Genomic DNA, 7,643 nt, shown 5'->3' with positions numbered 1-7,643 from the left:
AAAGTTTCTAAACAGTCTGTGGTCATCATTCTATTCTGTGAACAATTTTTTATGAGTGGAAAACATTAACGGCAGCTGCCGATCTTCCCAGGACTGGACAGCCCAGTAAATCCATCCCAAGGACAGACTGTACAAAAACCTGCAAAAAAGTTCCTGAGTTATTGAACCATTGGGTGTACTTGGTTTTCCCACACACTGCTACTGTATTTTGGCTCAGTGTTTGTTAAATAAATAATGGCAAAGTGTAATAAGTCATGTGTTGTTTATCTGAGGTTTTATTTACCAGATTTTGAGACCTGATAAGAACTTCATTTTTTATCATGACCTGATCAAACCTTAGAATTAACAGTATTTCCTTTTTTACATTATTGGATGTGGGGTCATAGCACCAAAAGAGTAAAAAAAGATAATAAATTAATCTGTCAGTAGTATTTCCTTTTTGGTGTGGCTGTATCAGGGCCAAATTGTAACACTTGGTTATGCTGAAGTGCTTGGTACCCATAAAGAGGGTAAGCAGGTTTTTTGTTTGTTTTTTAATTGTTCATAATGTCATACCACTTAATGTTTACTCTAATAAGCAACTGTAATGTGTCAGAATTAGTCATTCATCTGTAAGTCACAAAATAGCTCAATAACTTTCACAATAACATTCCTGGTTAATTGTATGTACAGCTTTGAGGCAAGTCTTGAGAAGTCTAAAGCAGCTGTTCCCAACCCCCGGGCCTCGGACCGGTACCGGTCCGTGAGTCGTTTGGTAGCGGGCCGTGAGAGTTGAGGCTCAGGTGTGAAATGTATGGTTTTCAGGGTTTTTATCGGTTTTCAGCGTTATTTTGTTATCGTTTTTATTGTTAACTCGGTTTTCCTTGGTCTTTTCACATGTGTTATGAATAAATCTTTTTTTTTTTGGTACCGGTACTAGTTTTATTTTGTTGTATTTATCCGCGACACCTTAAAGGCCAGTCCGTGAAAATATTGTCGGGCATAAACCGGTCCGTGGTGCAAAAAAGGTTGGGGACCGCTGGTCTAAAGTATCCACTCCCTATTCCCTAGTAGTCTCCTTTGTGCTCCTGATTATAAAGAACTGGAACAAATTAGTAAAGACATGTCCCTGTGTGGGCACAATAAGAGGGCATAATGGATTTAGAAATAAAAATGGTGGACTTCCTTGTTTGGTCTGAATTGATGCATAGTACCCAGTTCTGTCCTTCAACAAGAAGCACCTTAATTGCTAAAATGAAATGTCCAAAGTGGATGCATAGAACTGGAAAGCTCCACAGAGGAACGTGTTGTGTTTTTAGATGAAGCTCAAGGTAAAGCAAGCAGTGCTTGCTACTACACAGAAGGCTCTCAGAGTGGCTTGGAGCTTGCCAGTGTCAGCACTAAGATGGGCCCCAGGGGTCCAGGCCTGTCCATAAAGGTTGCTGTGTCCCCTCAGCTGAATTTTACTAACATACTTTTACAACCAAGTAAAACTAAATCCTAAAATTTGATAATGAAAAACTTGAACACCCAGTCCTATTCGAGTCATACTTTGGGAATTAATCCCCATATGTGTCTTTGGAACCAAAAAAGTCATTCTTCAGCTTGTGCAGCTAGTTTAAAAGCATGATCTTATTCAAAAAAATGGCAGATCAAATGGAAATGTGTTGAGTTTATCTGCTCTTAGAGTCAGTTACCGCAACTGTCCTGGTGAGTGATGAATTCATTGATCTACTTCTGCATGTCGAGAAAATGTTTCTCCTGTTTTGCATACAATGTCATCCGTTACAGATAGCTTTGTAACTGTGGCTACATTCCTCTATGAGCATATTATGTGTGCGTGATTGTATGCACACACACATTGTATTGTATTACATCGTATTGTTACACATATCAGTTCATTATGCGATTTAAAATATGTTGTTTATGCTTAAATTAGTTGATTTGATTCGTGAATTTAGTGAACCAAATGCTTGTCAGGTTGGCTGCCTGTGCAATCCATGTGCTCGGGTGCTGTTCATAGAGCTAGCTAAGCTAGAATGAGAATAAAAAGCAATGATTGTCGGGTCATGCCATGGGGTTGTAACCACAAACTGTACCATGATGTCCTTTTCTTTCATTTAGCATCTGGCATTTGTCATCTGGCTAATTAGCTTATCACCTTCAACAGTGACTGAAAATGTCCTTCTGGGGCTAGGTACCACATGCTAATGATATTTTGTGGGGCTACACATTAAAGAAAAGCATCCAGAATGAAAACATTAAACCTGCCTCATCTATTAGCTGCTTAAGCCCTGTGCAAGAGCAGGAAGCTTGATAAACAACATTAATCTAGTAATTTAATGGGATAGGGGTTTGTTTTTGGCTAAAGGTCAATAGCCGCTGTGTGAAAAATACTGACAGTTAATTGAAAACATGATGAATTGCTATGTAAAGGGACAATAAGGACATCAACTTGCTAAGAGGCAGGTGTCCTACTGAGGCAGATGAACCAGGTATCATGTAAAGTATGGGACCCTGACATGCATCTATTTATAAAGCAATCAAAGATCCAAGTTGTCCTTGCTTTCTCGCCACCAAAAACAATTTCCAAACCACTTTGTTAAGACTGAGAAAAGCTATGAATTGTAATTCTTTACATTTTAGAGAAAAACACCAATTGCAGGTTTTTGTTACAAGGATACTCACTCTTGGTTCTTTAAAGTTAGGGAGTCTAATTGCATCTGAGGGTACACATTAAACAATGCAGACATATCAGTGTTTTAAAGCCTTATGAGTTAATTCCAGCAGTGCTGTTGATGTTTGAGTTGGCTTTTGCTCGACTCCATTCTGCTCTGGATTTTCTCTTTTCGAATAGAAGATAATGAAGGGAAAATGATCTGAAAATTATGGGCATAATAGACCCTCGGCTGCTCAAACTGAAGACAAAATCTGACACTAATGCAGGCTAAGCATGATCCTCAGTCTTGCTCTTAATGGGGTGATAGAGTACTTACTGATAAGCTAATAATAGCTTTCATTTGGTAAGAGGATTATGTTTTGTTTCAATTAAATGGGATTATTAACCTCTGATTCTATTCTCTTTGGTGTTGGGCAGGATGATGAGAAAAAGTTCACTTTCATGATTGCTTCCCACTGTCTAACAATAACTTTGTTACGCTCATATGACTGCTGAACCATGAAGCTTGGCTGGGTAGAGGGTGCACTAAGAAACTTGTGGCTCTTTGAGAAAGTTATATAACTCTCAGTGTAAATGTAATATCAGTAAAATTAACTTAGCTGTCTCTTCTTGGGAATATTTAAACACTTTGCTGTCAGATATTTATTTTGAAGTCTCGGGATGAGCATTGACACCATTGCCCTCTTGTTTCGGTGGCGCTTTCTGTCAAACTGCTCATTCGCTAATGACTGCTCATTAGTCAACCGCTTGTGGTTTCATAAAACCAATAAAGCTCCATTTTGGAATATAGTATGAGCAAGATTTCCAAAACAGACTTAATTTTCTTATTCAGTATGAGCCAAACTGAGTGACTGACACACACTTTGGTGGCTTTCAAAGAATGCAGGTTTAAGAAACTTGTGCATTGACTAAGTTTTTCAAACCAGGAAGCTTTGTCCCTGCTCTATACAATTTCAAGAGGTCAGTAAAACTTCTGTAACTACATTAACTCCCTTGTGCACACATTAACATTAGCCATTGGTGAGCTCAGACCCTTTTTGGGGGGGTGCTCAAGCACACCTAAATTTCATCTGAACCCCTCCTAAAAATAACATTGTCTTCTAATGGTTTTTTCCCCAGTTTCTATGCTGTAGATTCTGTTTCACCGTTGCATTTACCTTTTGGTGACTGTACAAGGACGATACAGAGGGTGAGAAGGTGAGAGCTGGGTGACCATAGCAAAAGGAGAGAAATAAGCATGAGTGGAAATGTAGTCTGAGGTAAATTAAAAATAGCAATAATACAATATTTAAACATTTGGCCTCTATACATAAAGGCCAAGATTCAAAAATATATATAAAAAACAAAAGCAGTCCTGATTGGGCTGCTGCAAATGTAAAACCACAACACACTTTAAATAAGCAAAACTGGATGCTCACTTAATGACTATGGAAAAAGAATTTTTAGACAACATATGTAACCTTCAAAAGATAATAAAAGCAAGCCTGTATGATTTATATCTCCTTTAAATTCTCAGAAGCTTCCTATTTTTTAGTTGCAAGCATATAAAGTCAAAAGAGACGACGCAACAATTTTTAAAAGTTTCTCAACCCGATCAGAAGATTCTGTGAAGTTCTTAGAACGTTGATAGTATCCCTCGAAGCTTTGCGGTTTATTATATCCACCTCAGTGTTTATTTTGATTGCATTAGATTATGGATTTGTTTACATTGTTGCTGTGTACATTTCGTGTTCGCTTAGTATTGCATTTCTGTATTGATATTGCTGTTCCCCATGACCCTAAATCAGATAAGCAGTTAAGAAAACGGCTCAGTGAATAGATTTTGTTGTTTGAACTATAATAAACTTGTTTTTCCCGACAGGTTGGTGTAATTTGTCGTTTAAGAAACCAATGAACTTGAACCTTCCGCTTTGCACTTAAAAGCGGAAGCAGCACAAACACCTAAAAGTTTAAAAATGCACAGACACGTTCACGAGACACGAGCACGTCAGCTCTACTGATGATTGCTGGCTGGTAGAAGGAGTAATCTTTCATTTATACTACATTTACATTAGAAATGAGAAGCTATTAGGTATTAAATCCAATGATGTAGTTTTTGTTTTCCATTTTTAGGGTATTTTTTTTGTCCCATGAAGCCATATTATAGACTCCAAAACCTCCAAGATACACCAATACACAAACACACAGAGGATAACAAACAGTCCAAAGGCCACCGGCCAACTGGTGTATTTGGAGGTAATGGTCCGAGAAAGGGGACTTACCAGTTGTTCAAAGAGCTGTAATTATCCTCCCTCACGTACGTCTCAGTGCCAGTAGTCTCAGCACAGTTTTCTTGCACAAGTCTGTGTCCGAGGTATTTTGAATAATTTAAAAGAAACACCGGCTTTACCCAATGCCACCAAATCCTGGTGTTTCATTTCTGAGGCTGTTTGAGGCAACGAACATAAAATATCAACCCAGTTATATCAAACAAAGAGAGGAAAAAGAAAAGAAGTAAATATTTTTTCAGTCCCATTTTCAGTCACGTTGCAAATATCAGTGGGAAGGATTTGTTTTTGGCTGCACATTATTAGAAGAGCACTACCTAAATATGGGCAAAGAAAGAATTACTGATCATTTATTCTGATGGCGCGGCAGGTGCATGTGTGGTGGTTAGTCTGTGATTGCCATAAACCCGACTCTGCCGTTCGCTCCATTCACTAATAACAGACTCTAAACACTCTGATGTATTGTCAGTGTGTCTAACACTCAAACAGTGACGCCCTTGGCTGTGTCTCAGTATTGCTTCTCCCGTCACAGCCTTGTTTTTCCTTTGCTTTGAGGTCACGGTGTAAATGGAATAATGTTATCTGTCGTGCCTTTCACAATTTTTCCTTGTTTCAATGCTTGTGAGTCAAATATTTGCATGTCTGAGGAACAGCTGCATGAAGTTAATATAAAAGTTTGTTAGAATATCTGAGGTTATCAGAATATGTGCCATACTTCAGCAAACCAGGCAAAATAACTGAACAAAAACAGTAGTTGTAGATTTCTGTCCTGTAATGTTATATACCATATTGCACCACTAGAGGGTGGTGTCATAAAAAAGTGGCGTCGAAAAAATTAAGCTAGTTAAGATGGCGAACTGATAAACTTGTATGTAACACCATGCTGTTGGTCATTAATCAAAATGTCTGACAAATTAAAATCTTGACCCCATAAAAGGTGTTAATTTGACTAGTTTTAGATGTAAACGTTACAATGTACTTTTTTATTAGAGGTGCAGTAATTAGCAGTGCTGGATTCATACACTACAAAGGTGGGTTGTAATGGTTGACACATCATCGTTCATCGTGGCCATGTCTTTGATTCATCTCACCAATAAAAGCAAGAGGAAAGAAAATACAGTTGACTGGTCATAAAGATAATAAGGCGAACGCCTCTGCTTTTATATACTAAGGCACTGCGCATGTGGAAAAAACAATTAAGTTTATCTGACATCATCCATCCATTCTTCACCCTTTCGTGACAAGAGCCATCTGTAGAGATTCCATAATCACAGTTTTCTTGGCAAACAGGCCAGATGTTATTTGTGGATTTTGTCGGTAGCCTGAATCGAACAATGTGTGTTTCGTCCAACAAACGCGAAGCTGGAATTGGGAAGAGTTATTGTTTAGTTGTTTGCTTTTTTTTTTTAAATTCAAGATCCTGTAAATTCCCTTCAGAGCGGGCAAACCCACATGTAAGTAAGTTTTCCAGACACACTACATGAGGTCTTATTGTTTTATTGTTCTATAAGAAGATGTCTTTTAAAATAGCCTGAACTCAGGAAGCTCCTGTAATGAAGTAGGGCATTTCCGCAAAGCTGAGGCCCACATCAAGAACTCTGCATGCAATATCGTACAACAAGTCTGTTATCCAACAAGTTCCAGCTATCGCAGCTCCATGTTTGAGTGAGAGATGCCTCGAGCTCGTGTGATGCATGACTTAGTTTGCTTGTTTAGACAATCTATGAAGCCACCAACACCCATGGCTGTAATCTCAGAAATCACTAACGTCCTCTCCTCTGTGAAGGTAACGTTTCTCATGGTTTAAGTGACATTAGCATGCAGAATATATCTTACTCCCACTGAGCCAGGAGTGGCAGAATCCCGCAACACTTTAGAGTGCATTGTTATGCTTTTACATGCATCGAATGACACAAGATCACCCAGAGGAAAATGACTGAGAACATCATGATCTGAGTTATTACAAAAGCAGCAGGAGCCAATAGTATTAGCGAGCAGATTCCTTGCATCCTACTTCAATAGAAGTTTGAGCCTGAACCTTGTCTCTAATTAGATCTGTCAACTGAAAGCCCAAGATGTGTGGGAACAGCACAGAGAAGTGCTGAGCAAGTGGAATCAGTCATGAGGATGGGATACATATGCTGAATAGGTTTTAGTGGGCAGAAAACGTGGAGACCAAACTTACTTGTTTTAATGAGGCTCGATGTGATCACAGCAAATTTATCAGCGCTTCGGAAAAAAAGCGTTGCCTGCGTTTACTATAGCTCCAATGTCCACAACTATCTGTAAACTTATACTGTTTTTACAACAGTTGTCTCAGTGCCAGATCAGCTGTATGTCTGTACAAACAGAAAACATCTGTCAGCTCACTCCGCCACATCTTTCTACTGTGACATGGGAAATTCACACCACAGTGGAACGAAGACAGGCTGAAAGGTAAGAAAACAAATGCAGTACTATCCGAATAAAATCAATCAAAAAAGTAATATAATGTTTAAGGCACACACAAAAAATCTTAAACATGTATCCACCTTTGTAAAAGTTGGATATATTAATTATATTAAACACTTAGCACTATATGAGTGATTTTGTGCAAACATTTCTGCAAAAAGAGATCAGTACTTTAAGTTTTAAAGCCATGATTTGTGTGTAAACTTAAGATCCTGTAAATGTATAGTTCTAGTTATGTATAGCATAATACAATATACAGTACCGTG

This window comes from Copadichromis virginalis, linkage group LG5 (genome assembly GCF_057382275.1).
Source record: "Copadichromis virginalis isolate Kocher_CV1m ecotype Utaka linkage group LG5, C_Virginalis_male_GT1.1, whole genome shotgun sequence".
Classification (NCBI taxonomy): domain Eukaryota; kingdom Metazoa; phylum Chordata; class Actinopteri; order Cichliformes; family Cichlidae; genus Copadichromis; species Copadichromis virginalis.
Note: the sequence above shows the minus strand (reverse complement) of the source record.